Raw genomic sequence first — 20,745 nt, 5'->3', positions numbered from 1 at the left:
CACTTCCGTTGCGCAGTTTCATGACTCTCATTTGTTATACTTTTTTTGGGATCATTTACTGTGAAACCGTAGTTTTCTACACACTCATTGTAAAACCATATCCGAAATGTTAGCTGTTACTTGTCTGCCTACATATTCGAAACACACTTCTTTCACCGGGTTAAATAGTTAATGTAACATTCTATAAAATTAGACAATCCATGCAGTTGATTCACTCTGAGCAGCATTCATCAAGAAGTTTATGACTCCCCTCATATTACCCGTAAAGCCTGAAACAAAGTTCCTAAAAAAAAAAAAGCAACAGAAAGTCGCATAAAATTGGGATATGTAAATATCCTATCTTACTGTATTAGAAATGCGAGGAAAATTTCTACGAGCAAAACAAAAGCGGGGTTTAATTAAAGTCGTATATGCTTTAAACATGCGCCACACTTCAGTCTCCATTGCTGACCTTTTCTTGTCTTACCGAGATGCCGAGCCACTGAAGCGGTCGTTTTACGAGGCATCACAAAGGCCACTGTTGGGGTGAAGGACAAAGCAAAATCTAAAATGGCAAGAACCTGGTATGCTATGGTGATGATGAAGCGAAGTAAGCGGAATAAGAGGAAACAAAACCTGAAGGTTCGTTATGGCGGCACCCATGCACAACTCGTTCAAAACGCGCATATTTTCGACTTCTGCGCCAATAATTTCCACCATTGGTTAACAAAAAAAAGAAATAGTGTGAGAATCCCTTCCTCGTCTTCAGAAATTTTATTAAAAGTTAAGTTAGGTATAAAATATGTATTCGCCAAATGAGCAATAAAATCACTATACGTACGCTCTATAGGAGACCCATTAAACGCAGGCAATGTATTTATATTACCTATCACGACCAGCTGAAATTAACATTAAATTCGTAGATCCATCACAAGTTTGAAGCTATACCACCAAGGTCCCGCTGTATAATGAAGAAGCGATTACAGTGAACATTTTCAACGGAAGCTCAAAGAAGCAGACGGAGGGATGCGGCGAGGTTATCCGCTTTCCATTCGTGTCAGTCTCAAGTTAAACATTGAAACACTTTTTTGATCGCTCGAGGACATGAAAAGAGCAGTGGGTGTCGTGATGCAACGACCAGGCGGTCTTCGTGGTGGACACACGTTCACCTCTTTCGCTCTGAGGCTGCATGACCACCGCAGCGCGATACTGTACGAAACCCTAATTTTGTCAGTGAATAAAGGATCCACCTTTGACTGGTGTTACGAGTTCACTGCGGTGCCGTACGCACTAAGGGACTGCTGGAAAAGTAAAGAAATGGCAACACTTAGGAATGTACCATCGGGTTCATAAAGAATGCGAACCGTGACGGAACTTCGATCCCACTACCGGCACAACTTTCTTAAGCTCGGGATGCGCTTGGCGAGGTTCAAGCACATCAGAGTAGGACGCACAACCTTCCAGCGCCCTACTCAGATGTGCTTGAACCTCGCCAAGCACGACCCAAGCTTGGAAGTTGTGCCGGTAGTAGGATCAAAGTTCCGTCACGGTTCGCATTTCATTCGAACCCGATGGTGCACCGCGCGTGAACACAGTCGGTACAAGGGTGAATTTACATTTTACTTACACAATATCCGCCTATGATCTCCAGGTTTCACTACTCAAGCCTGTGCGCCAAGTGTCCACCTTCTGTCTCAATGCTTGTTTGGAAGGCAGTCTCTCAATTCCAATTGATAAGAGAAAAAGTATATCTCACTCGCTTGATTATGTTAACACCGCCGCGCACCGCACGATGAAAAAAAAAAAAAAGGCACGTAAAAGTAGGGACATATATGCGGGGTAAAACTACAAAGAGCGCAGAAAAGAATCAAGATACACTATTGTATTTCCTAAACAAGCCCTTTACAAAGACCAATAAGGTTTTTTTTCTTGTTCTGTGCAATTCGTAGCTATTGCTGTCAAAGTTTAGACGGCGGTCGGTGAAGAAAAGTTTTCTGAAGCGTGCTGCTATAGATACCTAAGATCTTTAATGTATTTTTAACGGAGAGGGACATTAAAAAACCCTTCTGATAAAGTTTTCCATGAACCTACCCCTTTCAAATTCATGGCTCACTTTGAAATCGACACTAAAAATGCATAGTTTGTAATATTGAAACGCACGGGTAAGGCATTAAATTTTTATACGACGGGACATTTTCGTTTCTCCCCAATCCCAGATATTTCTTCTGAGCTTAGATGAGCTCGCCTGCCTTAAAGGTAGAGCTCCTTGCCTGTACTTATTTTTCCCCAGTTATAACCCTCATAAATATTTTAACGCACAAAAACCTAGGCTAGCAGAAAATCGGAATTACGATAGCACGCGCCGCGTAGCTTATGACCTTATGGCAATCCACTACAGCCCCGATTCTTTTTTGTTGTTGTTAGGTTTGTCCGTATATCAGCGCTGTGTTTTTACGCAATGTTCGAAATGACTCTTGCGAAACACACTCCAGCCTGTGAGCAGCCCTGCACTAGTGGTCACGTTAAATGACTAATTTCGGGAAACTGCCGGGGTAAAGGGCTTCGGTTGCATGTCCAATCAGACAAGGTCCCAGTACCGCGTCGTCGGTAAGCTAACGTGTAAAATATAAAACCGCTAAGAGGGACGTTATTTCGACTTGTCGGAGGGATGTCGAGCTTTAGAATATCCTTGAATGCAGGATTTAAAGACAATATACAATACAAGTTTTTTTTTTCACAATTTAGAGCTTACTGCTGAGAAGGCTTCTGCGTGGGACGAGGCAGTAGCGGTCCAAAGGAAAAAAAAGTAATCTTACGAGAAGACATCTTGAATGCTCAACAAAATGAAAAAAAAAGCAAAAAAAAAAAAGCAAAAAAAAAAACGAAACAGAATTGTTTTAGTAATATTTAATATTACTAAAACAGTGCTTACCAACGATAGACATCGTTTGTTATGGTCTTTGGTCTGCACAACATGCGTGCGAAAAAAAAAAAATCGTACGGATGAAGTTCAGAAGTATTAATAGAGAGATACGCTTTCCGGGTTGTCTTCGCGAAGAACAGTCAGCAAAAATCGGTTTCTCAACGTGTCGTGCTGGGATTTACTACACAAGTGTCCGAAGGTGGTGCAATTATGAATTAAGTGTTTGCACAAATAAAACCTCCGGAGCCAAAAGAAAGAAATTAAAACTGGTTTTGTCTAAACATTTTTTATAGCTAAGCCTTTTTTCTCAAAATCCCCAAAAATCATTCTGCGCTGTTCTGGCTTTTGTTGCGACTGAAAAATCGAGGAAATAGGTAAAATGTACACTTGGATTGCCTATTCTTCACTTCATTTGGCTCAAAAGAGCCACAGTGAAACAAAAGATTATTTTAGTGTACATGAAAACTATAAGGAAAACGTAGTATTTGATTTTTCGTGATTTATTCGGGTGAGCCAATTTTTTCCCAATTTTAGTGAAAGCTGCCACCATCTTCGGGCACCTCTGTAGTAAATCCTAGCGCGTTAGTGTTCAGGCTGTTACTATACATATGATGAGGGCTGAGGAAAAATGATGTCCATGCAACTTGATTGGTCCCCGGCCCCCTAGCAGGTACACAGCAACGTAGAAAAATGAGCGACAGTTTTTGTATAGAGATTTCTTGACAAAAGCAGCGACCAAACAAAACACATTAAAATAAAGTAAAAGAAAAGACCTCGAATGGGCGTGTGCAGTATATCCACCTATTTGTATACAATAGTTACAAAACGCGCTGGAGAAATTTATGCAATACCTACACTGTATATACAGTACATATAAAAGAAAGGTTTAAAGTATCGTTAAATAAATTGAGCGACAAGAAAAAAAAATAAATGACGAGAGGTAGCGAGGGAAAATGAGGAAGGATGCAGAGGTAGACATGAACCCCCACCAGCATCAATTTGAAGGAGAGGAGACTTGAAAGTGTCTCGATAGAAGTCTTGCGTCGCCATCTCCAGATTCAAATCACGCGCGGCGATTTTTCTAAAACATGTTTCTTTTCATTATTATTTAAACCCGCAGGCATTCGTAGGAAAATATTTCTTTTCTATATAATTACCATCGTTAGACCCGCCAGAAAGCGGTTAGGAAATTATGAAATGATGACCAAGCCTGACAAGAAGCCGCATTGAAATTCTAGTTTGTTCTTAGCATTTCCGACGATCTAAAGATGCGTGGCGTGTTTTCAATATATATATATATATATATATATATATATATATATATATATATATATATATATATATATATATACATATATAATTAGCTATATAAAAAAGTTTCTGCAGAAAAGGTAATATGTTCAATACAAAGGTATAACGCGTCCATATTGACCGTTGTGTCGTCCCAAAGAAAACAAATAATATGTTGAGTAACTTTTTAGTGAAACTACGCAAGCAGGTAAGTCCTAGCTATGCTCTCTTGCGAACGATTTCGTGGCTATGAAGCCATGCCATGAAACACTCCCACTAACGCGCGGATGTATTACTGGCCAAGCGGTATTTCAGCTGTCATTTTTATACCGCAATTAATACTAGAAATCGATCACCTCGCTCAAAGACAGCACAAGTGGTACCGCAGCCGGCAAGTATTTGTGTCCGGTCATCGCTTTCTTTTTCGAAAACTCCATTATCCAGTTCAGGCAACAAATGAAGAAACGAACTTTAATTAGACGGACTCGCAACCCTTCTCGATGAGGGCACCGAACGAATCCGTAATGCAGCTCCGCCAACCGTTCAAGCACTTGGTGGGCTTATTAAAATATCGCTTCTCCGTCGACCTTCCGTATGACTTTATTAGATAGGCGCTAGGCTCGATGTGAAGGGCAGACGCTCTCAAACTATAATTTTGGAGGGTATTGCGGGTTGAGCTGGACCAAGCGTGCGCCGGGTAGAGATGTTTTAATTAAGAAGGGGATGAAACGTGAAAAATAACCCGTAATTATAATGTTAGGCATTGAAAAATATCCGCGTCTGCAGAAGGCCGCATTTATTCAAAAATAATTATATACAATGTATATATAGAAAATGAAGTATATGCTAATGGTTATGCTTATCGATTCGGCTATCTTAAAAAAAGAAAAAAAATAGAAAAAAAAAACCGAGTGTATGAGACGGTTAAAATATTTAGAAGGTGGCTTTGCATAATCCTCTTTCCGCCTTTTCTTGTTTTTGTTTTCCGAGCAATATTAAAAGAGACACGTAAAAGTTTAGCATCCGTCTAAAAAGGTAGCGCTTGAGAGTCTTTGAGAAATTGCATTCCTTCTACCGCTCTTTGACTTACTAGAATAGAGGGATATCATTCAGTCGCTATTTAAAAAAGAACAAGACCGCCAAAGGTGTATTAAGAATTCAGTCGATTGTATGGCTGACATAAGCAAAACAATAAAATGTTTCCGCCCTTTCTCTGGCACCCACATTAAATGGACAGAATAATGTCTGAGCGCACATTCTTCGACATTCGCCTTGACGTTGTTTACAGCACCGAATTTTCACCTCGGTTAAGGTAAAAATTTGACACCTCATTACAACCACTGGCAGTACATTCCGGCAGAACGTAAACATTTCGTCAACGCGTTTTTTTTTTTCTGCTGTAAAAAAAAAAAAAAAAAAGTGTTTTTCTTTCTCTCGAAACGACAAGATGTTTTTTTTTTTTTTTTTTCTCTCAAAACGACAAAACGTGTTAAAACGTCTCATAGGAGAGGTTTCGTGTGTTCTCCCCTTTTTCGTCCGTCGTCTCCGGCCTTTCAAAAACTCCTCGCAGATCGCCACGAGAAGCGGCCGCCGAAATGGAAAAGGTGGAACGGCAGACGACGGATGAGAGGAGAGCCACGCGACTTCCGCTCCGCTGCGGCGAGACGGCGAAACACTCTTCTCCCGAGCGAACAAGTGTGTTTCGGGTCCTCGCCACTGCAAAAGCTGTGCGCTGATATCCAGGTTCCCCGAGGAATGGCTCTTCGATGCTCTGTGCCACCAGATCCTCGCGCTCCAAATCTGCGACCGGGCACTCTATGGCTCCGTCGTCGAACTGCCAGGCTTCGCGTCCGAGAGAACTCACGCATGTCACGCGCCGTACCCACTTTCGCGCAGTCGTGCGGCAGCGAGGGAAAGGGCTGCCGCGGGCGCACCAAGGTTACGGGTTGGCCGAGACAGCAGAGACGGCTGTCTCGACTGGTGCTCGAGTGTCCACGGCGATAGATGGTGCCAGCCACTTCCCCCAATTCGAAGGGTGAAATGCCCGGGAGGTGGCGCGTCCGGCCGTTCCATCGACGCAAAGCCTGTCCACACCAAAGGGATCGAACTTCTGCAGAGTTAAGGAAACCGGAACAGTCATTTTCTCGTAGCCTCGTCTCCTTTCGTTGCTGTTATTTCTTTCGACGAGGTGCCACGCGACGACGCCACGATGCAGCTGTAGCGAAAGGCGAAATCAGCTTAGCCGCGGTCCAACTCTGCGACCTGAGCCGTAGTAGAAACGCTTTTTTTGACTCCGAATGCCGGAGCGCATACAACGACGAATTGGCAGCGGCCATTACCTTTGAAGTTCTATAATGCATGAAAGGGATTATTTTAGAAGCCATATATTTGACATTTGTTTAGAAGGCATTAAACAGTCGTTTCGGGGAGTTAAAGGGATGGTGAACCAAAATTTGGATTAAAAAAAATGCTGGAGATTTAGGCAGGATGCTACAATCCCTACAACACTACTAGTAAGGCGATATCTCAAATGGACGGCCGTATTTTTGGAAAAAGAAGTCGATATTGAACCAGGCCGACGAGATGCCTGAGCGTCAAGATACCTAGTTTCCTCCTCTCTTCGCTTCGCTCCCTCAAGGCCGCGAGGCGGAGAAGACGCGAGGCCGTTCCCTCTCCTTCTCGGAGAAACATGACGTCAACATCCCGGCCAAATGCGCCTCTTTTAAAAAAAAAAAAAATGCGGTCATCCATTCGAGATATCGCTGTATGAGTGATATTTTGGTGTTTGTAGCATCCCGTTGCACGCTTTTGCCGCGTGTTTTGGGGAATCCAAATTTCGGTTCAGCATCCCTTTAAGATGTCTGCATTTATGTCTGTCCAAAAAGTATCGGGACTGATTTTTGCTACCGAAGGCAACCGGGTGCAGGCTGGCCTCCCTATACGGGGTCATTCGTGGGAACTTCTAGGTATACGATGGAACCCGGCTCAGTTGCCTCTGAGCATTTGCAGAGTGTGGAACGTATTCGGAAATGGACAGTTGTTTTGTTGTGTCATCAAGAATCACGATCCAGTGCACGATTACAGGACCGGTGCTGAGACTCTCGCCATGATATGTGAAGCCTACGGATAGGATATTACGTTGAAAGAGTTTTCGAGTGGTACAAGAGGTTTAAAAAAGGAAGAGGGGACGTCGATGACAAGCAGCGCCCAGGACGTCGGTCAAGAAGCCGAAATTAGGAAAATGCGCCGAAAGTTAAAGTACTTTTAGACCTATATTGACTTGTGTGTGAGAATGATTGCGGAAAAGTTGGATTTACAGAAATCCAGTGTGCATTTAATTGCGTCAGATCGTCGAAACCTGGATTTTCTATCACGACAATGGGACTAGTTGCACGTCGCAACGCACACGGGAGTTTCTGGCAAAGTACAATGCATGGCGACGCTGGCTCACGCTCCTTACAGTCCAGACCTGGCCCCCGGTCGAGTTGTTTCGCTTTCCTCGAATGAAAGAACACCTGAAAGGACGCCATTACGGGACGGTGGCAAGTGTGCAGCAAGCGGCTTCGACGCAATGCCCGAAGGAGATTACGGTTGCAGACTTCCAGGGGGCGACCATGCCTGGCAGAAGCGCTGACAACGGTGTGCTGATGGAGAGGATTGTTATTTTGAAGAGTTTTAACTCATTTTATGAATGTAGTTCTGATACATTTTCAAGAGACCTCGTATGTTATACATTTAGCGGGGTTAATTAGCACGGTGAACAGGTCACGTGATATCAATTTCCGGCCAGAAATATCTCTTATGTCTGGCCGAGCACAAAAAGTGTCAACCGAAAAAGAAAAAAAAAACATTTCTTTTTACATCAGAAAAGAAAAGTAAAAAGACACGCATTGACGAAAGGTTTAAGTTCCGCCGGAATGTAGGGCCAGTGGTTGTAATGAGATGCCAGAGCTTGAAAAATTATGATTAACAGAATAAATAATGAAACGGAACTAACTGACTGCAACTACGATAGAATACAGTCAGACGGCAGAACGTAATGGAGTGCCAATGTTTTCTGGTGCGTGTCTCACGTGATGCAATAACCATCAACAAATCATCCGAGCAGAAAAGCAAACGATATATGCGTTAATGTCTTTTAGTTGTTGTGTAATTTGTTGCCCAATAAACATATCCGAATAATACTAACGGCAGGCAAAGCAATGTGCAATAGTTTTGTATAAAAAATAATATTCTTCGAAATCATCGGAGAAAATGTCAGAAGCAGAAGAATTTTTTTGTTGCTGTTGTTGTGGGAATGTAAAACAACACCGAAGGCAAGCAACTATTTTTAACGTAAGGACCATAAGGCTGCTTATATTACTTGACGCTGCGTTGTGAATGACTCACTAACATACTTGTAAAGGAAAAGAAAAAGTAGAAATGAGAAATGAAAGGTGTTTCATAATTAAGTTATGGAAATTAGCGTCTGCTCTTTCTAACAAAAGAAACGATCCCTGTGGTGCCCCTAAATCGCGACGAAACACCACGCTCCCAGCTAATCCCTCGGCTAGTTCCTTCTAACAGAAATGAGTTTTTTTGTTGTTGTCAAATCAGCTTACTGGACAATACTGTTCTCTTTCAGCAAACACAAAGCAATTTGCGTCAAGTCAGTCAATATTCAACCGACATAAATGCTTCGTTCAGGCTCATATTCGTTTCGAAAAAAAAAATATACACAAAATTGTATGCACTATCCAGCTCGTTAAATTAAGTTTTCATTAAGAAAGCAATATTACACCAGCTTAAAAATAGATACGGCACGACGCCGTGGTGTAAAGGGAATTTTTAAGACAGGGTAAACAGCAAGTTTACAATGTACTGTACTCTCCTCCTCGCAAACTTCGCCTCTGCTTTTGATTCATTCTTCCTTTCTATAATGTTATTTCATTTCTTTTTATTTCCTTTCATTTTCTTCCCCTTCCTAGCGCTCACCGGGTCGCGTGTCTGTGACTCCTTCGTAAATGTATCCTCGTTTTTGTTAAAAATTAAGGTTCTCTCAAACTCTGCAATGAGGCCGAAATCGCCAAAGTCGCCCCACTTTTGTGCCCAAAATGATCCTCCGCAGCCAACCACGAGCACGCTCATCACCGGGTCGTTCCGCTATTCTCTCCGCTGGTTTCGCAAAACCCGTCGCCGCCCACTCGCTGCATCACTGAGCGAAAAGCGTTCCCCAGAGGCCCCATCACGCCGCTATACGAAGTAGCTCTAAAGTAGACGTCGTTAAGCGAATACCTCGGCAAACTACGGACAACCTCGCCATTACACGGGTAGACGCCGAGTAACAGCTTTTGCCTTCTTTCGCAGTCAACAGGGGCGGTTCCAAAGCCTTTGAGGTCACATGTAACAGCGGTCCACACCAGTGGTCCGTATACGCTCGCTGACACTCTATTAGCATTCGGGTTCTATAGTCCAAGTCACACTGCCAATGCACGATACGGAAGAGAGGCTGTAGACACTGGGGCACGTTTATTCCTCGTATGAAGTTCACAATGGTAATACAAAGACTGTATGCAGTCTTGTACGCCTGAGGCGTGCCCGCAGATTTTCTCGTCACGTTGTCTTTTGTCTTTGAGCAGCGTGACTTTGGTTTAACATCCAAAAAGAGCGCAAGGCTTTTTTGAGGAAGTTACCTAAAACTGTTTACTGATTCTAAAACTTTTGTAACAACACACACACACACACAGACACACGCACAAAAACACACACATGCACGCACGCACATACACATGCAAGAACGCACGTACACACGCACGCACGCATGCACATACAGAACACACAAACCCACAGAAATATAAACGCCGTTTCAGTTTACAAGGTTATGTCAAAACCTACGTGGAAATCGCGCTGTTTATTGCAGCAGTGCGACATCTTTCACCGCTAAGAAACCTGTCGTTTGAGAATAAGATCTCTGTGGGAAACCATAATTATATAATAACACGATCACGGCTTACAAACGATACGTCATACGTTTACGTCTGACTTTTTTTTTCTTCTTGTTAACCTTCTTTTGAGCACCTCGGATTCATGACTTAATCAAAAATATCTTTTTTTTTTTTTTTTTTTTTTTTTCAAGGGGAAGGATGTGTTTAGGTGAATGAACCTCTTTGTCAGACGGGTTTTATTTGGAATGTCAGGGATCAAACACTGTAGACCCTTTTTTGTTACTAGAATTAGCAAGTTGTGTTTTGAAATAGTATGCCTATTATTGTTCAAAACTGGTCGTTCGTCTCTCCCGCGGGTACGCGGCTTAGCAGAACTGTGTTCATTCGATTTTGGAAGTGAACATCCGAAGGGTATTCACACCAACACGCCAGATGAATTAAACCCGAAAGCCCCAACTTCTTTACTGATTTTGTATGCAAATACAGTCGGTGACAGTAATGCGTCTATTGCCCCTTTTTTCTGCTTAAAGCGCGAAACACGTGTACGACGGAACCGTCCGATCCGACGTCCGACCAGGCAACACGACGGTCGGAGGACAGGGTTTTCAACGCTCTCCGATGCTACGAAAACCCTCTCCCCCCAAGGTCATTCCGGCAGTCCGCACGTCGGATCGGAAGGTTTCGTTGTACATGCGTTTCGCGCTTTATGCTGGTTTAAGAAAATTGCACGTCAAAATGTCTAACCAGACAAAGTGCCCGATGGGTCAAAATAGCCAGTATTGGACGTTTGTCTCAGAGGATGGGAGTCACGTGGTCTGTTAGATACGAATGGCAGGAACCTTTCAATTTCGGAGCTTTATGTTCAGGCCGGCATTCCCATTTTACAAAAACACAGAGAGATTAATCTACTGGAGTTTGTTTTTAATATAATATATGGGAACTAAAGCTTAGACTATCAAGGTTACTTTCACTTCAACACGTCTAGGGTCACAAGGAATGAATAAAGTAAATGAATCGCTGGGGAAATAATGTGCTAGACTGATTGTTACAAATGCACTTGTATTCCTCGTACTATTCATGATTGGAAATCAATACACGAACAAATTGTGTCTTCAAATTGCATTACATCGTTTTTAGCCCCGATAAGTAAATCGTGAGAGTTTTGATGTTTCAGAGTTTAACTGAATACTTTTCTGCTCAGTGCGTGCTCCTATATACGTGATGTGATTTTTTTTTCTTCAGCGACAGCTGCGCTACCACAGCCGTGTGTATGCTTTTACGTGAATCTTGAACAATGCATCATTCCCTCGGCCACCCCATGGCTTCCGCTACCGTCAATAAATAAATAAATATAAAGCTACAAATGTCGGTTTCCTTAGTTCCCGGTTTTAGGCGTTTTTAAAAATTAAAATCTCTAAAATATTTTCAATAATAGTTGAAATTCTCAGGAAGTTTACATTCTCGAGGATCAAAATAATTTTATAAACCAATGAATGAATTCATTAATATTTTTTTTTTATTTATCCATTACAAGTTTTCGTAAGGTCGATCGAAGGTTCGATCGAATTTCCGGTTCCAGGAATGCACTCATGTACATTGTATCACAGCCTTTCCTTGAGAGGAAAAAGAATCCACACAAATAAGCCAGAGACAATTCTTCCTGTTCATGGCACCGTTCTCCCTTTCCCCTGCCTTTTTATTAACCGACTTCTTTTCCCCCCCTTTGCTGTTCAGCGCATTTTTTTTTACTGCACCTTGTTTTGTGATTTACACATTTGTCCGCGGTATAGTATCCCGAATGATCTAATGGCAATTTCCACTTGTCGTTTTGAAGCGCGCCGGGATCAGTACGCCAGATCCGAGATGAATCACGCGATCCGAACGGAGTCACTCCGCCTCCGGATCTCCAGAGGATCAGATTTGTTTTAGAGTGTATCCACGAAAAGTTTAGTGATACAAGATAACTCCGTTCGGAGAGCGCGACGGAGTCTGTCGCCCACTACGCTTTTGAAACAGAGTAGGTTCGGCGGTTCTCCTGTCTGTTCTCTGTCCGCTGCCCCGACGAGGCACGACACGGTAAGATCCACAGTGGAAGGACAGTTTGAACACAAAAAGGCGCGCCAGGAGAAGAATTTCGGGACAAAAATCTAGCGCTGAAAACCTTTCTTTCGTTTCTCTGCTCTAGTTTTCCGTATAGACGAGTATCGTAGCGACATGCGTTCGGGTGACTTCTATACTGCGTGATGTGTGTTCATAGCCCAAGCTTGGCAAAAAAATCGCTACTTGGGTTTTCAAACGATAGTCTGTCAAGGACACGAGGGCGAGACGAACACGAAGCGCTTTATGGTGGTCTCGTTCGTTCGGCCACGTGTTCATGGCGTTTAACGTCTCCTCATCAGAAGTGTTTCACAAGTAGCTCTTTTTTTCTTTTTCCAGTGTTTGTTTTTCCTGATATTACAAATATATAGAAATCAAAACCAAAAACTATATAAAAAATCAAGAAAATTATCTATATGTTTTTTTTTTTTTTTTTTGCCGCTTAGCAATTTTGGACTCAAAAATTATCTGAGCATAGTTTCAGGCCTACAACCCCAGCTGGTCACAATACGTTTCTTAGTTTCAGTTGCCTTTCTTAGAGTGGGAGCCCACAGATATTACTTAAGTGAGTTGAGATTAGGGCCTAGCACACATACTTGACATACCGAGGGCTATTATAAAATATAATAGACTAAACAACCAAATTAGTCGTACGTTGTTTACATCAGAAGTTCAGTCCGCCAGAACAGTGTGACATTATTACTCACGGTAGATGAGCAATTTATCAAGAGCAGTACGACTGCTAGCCTGGGGACCTGAACCTGTATCACTCAGTAGTAATCACACGACCACACGCCGGTACGAGGCTCATCCAGATTGAAACGGGAAGGGGATCGAAACCAGGTCTCCATTATTCTGCAGAGCGAGCTTTCACTCCGCGTACTGCGAGCTGTGCTAACACTCACACACTCGGCCACCGATACTCCTCTTAATAAACTACTCAGTGATTCCTTGCATAAAATAAAGTCAGTGTTGACGACGACAATAACAAGTATGATGGTCATATCTAGAAACTATACATACCCTCCTGCCTTCCTTTTTTTTTTTTTTTTTTTGCCGTTCCTCAATATTTTGTTTTTATCATACGGTGAAGTAATTCTTAGTTATATAACCACAACTCTGAAATGGCTGACCAACTACACGCTTTCTAAATATCCACACAACCCCAATTAGTTATATAACCACGTCGTCTGGACAGGGGTTATTATATCCAGGGTCTGTACGGCACCCACGTTCTTCTGCGCTTAGCGCCCATATCAGGTTCTCTACAGTCTCATCTTCAGGCGCAATTGGCGACCATAAGAGAGTGGCTCACTCTTATGACACCTTTGGGACGTCACGACCAGAGATGTTGATTGACAGCGACCATTTTGGTGATCTGTGCAAAAAGCGGGTTTATATCACATGAGCGAAATCCGTTTTAGAGGATATTTGAGCAAAAATCGACGTTATAGCGAATAACGGGGGCGCAGGTTAACCCACGGCCCGCGCTGCGCTTACGCCGCTTCGCGGCGACAGTCTGCGGCGCCTCATTACAAAAATGTGAGCCTACTTGGCCCACCCGTAAACGCCGCTTCGCGGCGGCCGACTATGTTCGCTCAAGTGTCATTCGGTGAAACGTGGGCGTTCGCTAAAACGTCATTCGATCGAGGGAGTGCCTCCCGTAAAAAGCACGGTGGAAGCTCGTAGTCATCGCGTCCTTAATCTAACGCCATCAAAGTTGGCAGTTTGACATTCCACTTATTTTTATTAATGAAAGTAAAATTCCTCCTAGTCAAGTTATGTGCGCTTGGCCAATTCTGGAAGGCCGATCACAGCACCGCATTTCGTGACGCACGGCGCCGATAGAAATTGGTAAATCCAGAAGCATTGCAGAAGTGATCTAGAACGAAAGACCAAACTCGCTTCCCCTCCCATCGCATTTAGGCTCAGGTTTAGGGCAATGCGTTACACGCTCAAGTGACATTCGTCGGCGCAAACGCACGCCAACGAAACATCAGACCGCTTCAATATTTCGAGCGCTGTCGAGGCGTACAACCGGGACGAAAATGTGCCACGAGTAATTCAAAAATTCCAAGAAGCAGCGAGGACGGAAACGCACAAAGACGGAGCACAGAACGCTTCAACCAAAATGTATCTTGGCACGACCGCACCGGCCTGCACGCCCAAACCCGGGATCTTAATCGACCAGCGCGAACGTGCCACGCCGTCTGGCTGTAGGCGCACGCGATGGCGGGTGGCGGCAGTTTTCGCGGCTCCGTTAGCCTATGCATCCTTCTTGGCGTTCAAAATCAAATTTTACTATTCTTGGCGATGTGGAAGGAGGGCGGGTGGAGGTGATTTAACTGCGTGTCTAAGTTTTATTTTTATTTATTTATTTATTTCAGTACCTTCAAGGCCCAGGGGGCGTTACAGAAGGGAGTGGTGGAAAACATAAAAACAAACAACAGGTAGTAAATACAGAAATTGAAACAGAGAATGAAAAATGCAGACAACGCCGGTTATTAAGAAAGTACATAACACTCAATGGCGGATCTGAAAGTGAAATCGTCGGTAATCATTGCGATGGAGGCGGGCAGGTGGTTCCATTCGTTACCAGTCCTTGGGATAAATGAATCGAAAAACAAGTTAGTGCGACAATGTGGCACGCCTACTTTGTTATGGTGGTCCGAACGAGATGAGACGTATGATGGCTCTGAAAAAAGTTCAGCTTTGAGGTGCGGGTTATAATAATATATTTTATGAAATAGCGTGAGTCGCGATATTTTTCTGCGCAGAGAGAGGTTCGGAGGGTTCAAGGTTGCCTTCCTATAGAGGATACACCAGATGAACGGGAGTAGTTCGACAAGACAAAACGCGCGCTGCGATTCTGTATCGATTCCAAGTTATTAGTAAGAAATTCCAGGCCTGGGTCCCACACCGAAGATGCGTACTCCAGTTTAGAGCGGACGAGAGTTTTGTAGAGGAGAAGCTTTAAAGATGATGGTGCCATAGAAAAGTTACGACGCAAATATCCAAGCATGCGGTTAGCGTTATTTACTATATGTTTAACATGCATTTGCCAAGACAGATTAGCTGTTATGTGAGCCCCTAGGTATTTGTATGACGTTACTTGATCAAGTGCACTGCCTGAAAGTTGATAATCGTAAATGTTACCACAAACGGTCTGACGCGCAATCCTCATTACTTTACACTTGTTAGTATTTAGACGCATTTTCCAGATATCACACCAATTAGAGATTTTGTTAAGGTCAGACTGAAGCACATAGGAATCGGAACTAGTAGAAATGACTCGAAAAATGACGCAGTCGTCAGCAAACAACTTGATGGATGAGTTGAGAGAGTTAGGAAGGTCATTAATGTAGATGAGAAAGAGAAGAGGGCCAAGCACAGACCCTTGCGGCACACCTGAAGTGATGGGGGACGAGGATGATTTGAAGTCGTTAGCAACTACAAATTGGGTTCTGTTAGACAAGAAACTTTCAATCCATGCGAGAATGTTAGGGTCAATATTTAATCTGCTTAATTTCAAACAAAGTAGCTGATGAGATACGAGGTCGAAAGCTTTAGAAAAGTCCAGAAATACGCAGTCAACATGAGATGCATTATCTAAAGCAGCAAAAAGTTCATGTGTAAATGAAATGAGTTGTGTCTCACAGGAGAACGTCTTACGAAAGCCGTGCTGGCATGATGTAAAAAATGCATTACTTTCAAGAAAACTAACAAGGTTAGAATAAATTATACGCTCTAGGATTTTACAAGGAACACTAGTTAAAGATATAGGTCTGTAGTTAAGGGGAGAATGCGAAATTCCTGATTTAAACGAGGGTACCACCTTGCCTACCTTCCAATCGCCGGGCACAATGCAGGTATCTAGGGATTGTGAAAAAAGTTTCGACAAAATTATGGATGAATATACTTCGGTGTTCTTCAGGAACTTTGAGTTAATATCATCGGGTCCAGATGACGAAGAAACTTTGAAATTTCGGATTAAATGCATCACACCAACCCAGTCAATCAGCACAGGATCCATAGGAACGAAGCTCGAATCAGCAACATCAGGAAGACAAACAAAGTTCGAGCGTAGCGGCCACTACGATCCTGTCTGGCTAATCAAACTGCACCAAAAGTGCGTCGTCACGGCGTCGTCGTCTTTGCGGATTTGCTATCGCAACACCTTCCAGAAACTAAGTCCTGCTCCCCCGCTCCGTGACGTCGCTGTAGCTAGGCAAGCGAGCGGAAAAGCAACAGTCGGCTGGGCTTTACCGTGGCGACGCCCTGGCGGGCGGCCTGTCTCGATTGGAAGCATTGTTCGAATGTCACTTACCCGTGCGTGACGACTACGCAGCTACTCGAATTATCGCTTTTATAACTATAATTCCATATATAACTCTGACTGTTAGGGTTTACTATTAAGTTACGACGATTGAGAACACTCGTGGTAAATGTTAGCAGCTACTCCCCTTTTACAATGATCTAGTGTGCTCTTATCCCGCATATTTCGAAAATCCCTTGACTCTGGTGTTGTTCCGGCTGACTGGAAATCTGCAATGGTTGTCCCGATCTTTAAAGATGGGGCCAAAAGATGTCCCTACCAATTTCAGACCCATATCTCTAACTTCTGTTGTAAGTAAATTGATAGAACATGTCGTTTATTTTAATGTAATAAATTATTTATGTGTAAACAATATACTCTTTACCAACCATCACGGTTTCCGGCGGTCGTACTCCTATGAATCTCAGCTTTTTGAATTTTAGAGCGCAGCTCTTAGGGGCCCGTTCCCGGCTTGAGCGGCGTCGGCGTAACCAAGGTCACCCCAAGGTCACGCGACCCCCCAAAGTCATCCCAAGATCACCCCAAGGTCACGTGACCCCCAGAGGTCACGTGACCCCCAAGGTCACGTGACACCCAAAGTCACGTGACCCCCCCCCCCCCCCCCCCCCCGAGGTCACGTGACCCCCCCCCCAGGGTCACGTGACCCCCGCCGAGGTCACGTGACCTCCCCGATGACGTCATCGTCACTGATGACGTCACCGGCATCCACATCGTCATCGTCATCATCACTGATGACGTTATCAGTGACGTCACTGATGACCTCACCGGCATCCGCATCGTCATCGTCATCATCACTGATGACGTCATCAGTTACGTCACTGATGACGTCACCGACATCCGCATCGTCATCGTCATCATCACGGATTACGTCATCAGTGACGTCACTGATGACGTCACCGACATCCGCATCGTCATCGTCATCATCGCTGATGACGTCATCGGAGTCCGCATCGTCATCGTCACTGATGACGTCATCAGTGACGTCACTGATGACCTCACCGGCATCCGCATCGTCATCATCACTGATGACGTCATCAGTGACGTCACTGATGACGTCACCGGCATCCGCATCGTCATCGTCATCATCACAGATGACGTCATCAGTGACGACACTGATGACATCATCGGCATCGTCACGTGACCCCCCCCCAGGTCACTTCACCCCCCAGTACCCTTCCCTCCTCCTCCTCAAGAGCTGCGCTCTAATTCGGTGTTACAGGGAGTTGTAAACGGCTTTCACTTTTTTAACGGACATCCACCATAACCTACATAAAAAACATAAAACTCATGCTATCTTCATCGATTTAAAAAAAAAAAGCGTTCGATAAAGTCCCACATTGCCGTCTTATCCAAAAATTAAAAGCACTTAAAGTAGAAACGTCCGTTATAAACTGGATTGAAAATTTCCTTTCAAACAGAACACATAACGTTGTTATAGACAATAATTGTTCGTCACGAAAACTCGTTAAATCGGGAGTACCACAGGGGAGCGTGCTGGGTCCATTGTTGTTTCTAATTTACATAAATGACCCACCGGATCTTCTGAATTCCACTATTAGGTTATTTTCGGACGACTGCGTGATTTATAGAAAAATACCGAGTGTAACCGACTGTGCTCTTTTGCGAAATGACTAGTCACAAATTCAAGCATGGTGTCGAGAATGGCAAATGGAGATCAATTTTGACAAAACGAAATTTGTTAACTTCACTACAAAAAAAAAAACATTACCAAGATTGACTATTCACTTTCTACCATATCAATCGAAGCCGTAACATCCTACAAGTATCTTGGCATCAACTTTAACCATAACTTATCATGGGAGCCTCATATAAACTACATATCTGCGAAAGCAAACAGAAGTTTGGGATTTTTAAAGCGCCATCTCTATTAGGCCGCGCATGAATCAAAGCTCATAACATACAATTCTCTCATCCGTCCTCAACTCGAGTATGCATCCATTGTCTGCAACCCCCATCAGTTGTATCTGGAAGAAAAATTGGAAGCTGTACAGAACCGGGCTACATGTTTCATTCTCCACACTTATCAGCCGACAAGTGTTACCGCAATGAAAGCAAAATTAAACCTCCCTCTTTAAAAAAAACAGAAGAAAAGTACCACGTCTTACCCACCTGCACAAAATATATTATAATTTTCCCTTAAAAAAAGATGAATACTGCCCTCCGGCCACCGACATCTCCCCCCGCACTGACCACCCACTCAAGATTCAACTGACTACGCCGAGGACAAACCTATTCAAATTTTCACCCTTACAATTGGCTAATTACTGATCGGACAACCTCCCGGAACCTATTGTGAGCATCACAGAATGCGATAACTTCAGATCTGCCATTTCCTCTCTCGTCATCACCTAGCGTCCTGTTTGCACGTATACATAAACCTCCTAGTCTTTTAGGGGCGAAGCTCCTTAGGGGCTAGCCATGTCCATATGTCCGTCCGCCGTCCGCCGTGCCCCTGCTCGTGAGTTCAGCAGCGAGAGCAAGAAAAAAAAAAAAAAAAAGATGAAAAAAAAATTAAAAAAAAGAAAAATAAGAAAAACAAGAGTAGGGGTTCTGAGTTGCCATCCCATCTGTCTTCTTAAAAAAAGAAAAAGAAGAAAACCACACATTCTCCTACTGACATGAATGAAAACGGCACCATCCGCACTACGTCGGACCAAAATCAGTATCATCAGCACCACCCGAGCTTCGCCCCAATCAACATCATTCACCACGTGGAGATGCGGTAATTTTTTTAGTTTGTGTTATTTTGAGTGTTTTAATTTGACCCCTCCCCCCCTCTATGTAAAGCCCCCTGTGGGCATTTAAGGGTTAAATAAATTAAATGAAACTTGATCCCCTTTTTCTAAAACCAAAGCGCCGCTCAGCAATCGTAAGTATTTTAATGTGAAACATCTTCGTGATATCCACGCTTACCACGCAACTAGAAAATGTATGAAATAGAATTTTATGCCCAGCTCCTTCCAAGTGGTTTTCTGAATGATGAAATAAAACTAACGGAGCGCTCTCTAACTCCCACCCCAGTTGGGCGGGCGCTTCTTTATTTAAGAAATTGTGCGCAAATAAGTGACGGCGAGCTACTTAAGGTATCGTTTGTTTTGTTTGAAAGAGTGAGTTTTAACAAAGCGAAACAAGGAAATGCGACACGAAATCTGACTGATTTACTTCGTGTAATAAATGATTGTGACGAAATGTATAGTTCGTTCAATCTCGGGTCAACCTACAGTATGTGGGCCTACAGAGTTTTCGTGGTTCCTTCACAGTTTCTGATTTATATCAATACAATTTTTTTGTGAACACAGACAGCCGCTTTCTGTCTGAAGCAGACCTTGCATCCGACACTAAAGCGCAATTTTTTCCCTCGCACACATTGTTTAGAGGAGTACTGCTAGTTGACGAGACGAGGATGTGTTTCAACACTGCTCCAGGTGTGTGGTCGCTTTCATAAGTGTTAAACTTTTTTAACTCTGGCAGCGTAGTTAGCGTTACGTATTTTTCGTTGATCACGTAACCGTAAGAAGTGAGCAATGTGCTCGGTCGACGTAAGCTTGTTCACACAGTCTTTAATGAGCATCACCACACTGATGAACAGTTCTGTTGGAAGGTGCAGACTCCCTCGATTTAGAGAATCTGTCAGATGATGAAGCACTGCAGCGGGAGAAAGTGTCTTCTCCAAAATCAAATTTTTCTTGCAGTATTCACACTTGAGTGTCTTCAGAGCAACATATGCGAAGTATCTAGCTACGTGGGTCAAAAGAAAAACTTTGGACGACAGAGCTGCTGAATCACAGTCGGTGATGTCGAATGTAAAAGCCAAAACACTAACTAAAATATTGTACGCACGTGACTCGGATGCTAAAATCAACAAAATATTTTTAAGTACCCTGAATGGGGTAGCTCGTTCTAAAACTACCTACTATGTCTCCTTCAGAGTAGAGAAAAAAGCGGAGTTGTGTACTATTCGCAACTCCAACGCCCTGTAGATGGCGCCGCGGTAGTCTCAAGATGGCGGGCGGAAGGGAAGGGAATAGATACTCCAGGATTACCCGTGCGCCTGATCGCTGACGCTGGTCAGTGTGCTAAAATTAATTTATGTGGCTACGAACACGAAGTGGTCAAGGCAGGAGCACATCACAGGTGACGGAGATGTTGACGTGCGTTAAGAAATTGAAAAGGTT

The sequence above is a fragment of the Ixodes scapularis genome, unplaced genomic scaffold (genome assembly GCF_016920785.2).
Source record: "Ixodes scapularis isolate PalLabHiFi unplaced genomic scaffold, ASM1692078v2 PGA_scaffold5__190_contigs__length_132052651, whole genome shotgun sequence".
Taxonomy (NCBI): Eukaryota; Metazoa; Arthropoda; class Arachnida; order Ixodida; family Ixodidae; genus Ixodes; species Ixodes scapularis.
Note: the sequence above shows the minus strand (reverse complement) of the source record.